This window comes from Etheostoma spectabile, chromosome 6, assembly GCF_008692095.1.
Source record: "Etheostoma spectabile isolate EspeVRDwgs_2016 chromosome 6, UIUC_Espe_1.0, whole genome shotgun sequence".
Taxonomy (NCBI): domain Eukaryota; kingdom Metazoa; phylum Chordata; class Actinopteri; order Perciformes; family Percidae; genus Etheostoma; species Etheostoma spectabile.
Window position 1 is genome coordinate 20595843 of NC_045738.1, and position 467 is coordinate 20596309.

General features: G+C 44.5%; 1 protein-coding gene across 1 annotated transcript in view; it reads right to left on the minus strand.

Moving 5' to 3' along the window:
• LOC116690868 (macrophage mannose receptor 1) overlaps nucleotides 1-467 on the minus strand; it is a 13782-nt gene that overhangs the window by 726 nt on the left and 12589 nt on the right. The gene's annotated exons all lie outside the window — the stretch shown is intronic.

The following is a 467-nucleotide window of genomic DNA, read 5'->3' on the forward strand; positions in this document are numbered from 1 at the left end:
AACAACAGAGACCAACCAGTCAACAACATTACTGCATTGTGATATTATTATTATTGGATCTAATTAATATGATCTGAACATACCGTAATTTGTTTTGGGGCAGTAGGCATCAATGCTCCACTGAACTCGACTGACGTTGAGTTTATTCCAGTTTGTCTCCAGGTCTTGTATTTGTTTTGTTAAGTTGTTCCTCCTGGGTCTCCAGCTGCTGGTTTTGTGTCTCCAGCTGCTGGTTTTGTGTCTCCAGTTGCTGGTTTTGTGTCTCCAGTTGCTGGTTTTGTGTCTCCGGCTGCTGGTTTTCTGCTGTCAGATCGTTAAAGTCCCTCCTCAACTTCTCATTGTCTGAGCTCAGTTTTTTGCTGAGGTTTGTCAGGTGCTGAATGGCAGCCAGTAGAGTCGCGTTGTCTTTGTATAAATTCAGATGCTGCATCAGGGTCTCCAGCTGCTGGTTTTGTGTCTCCAGCTGC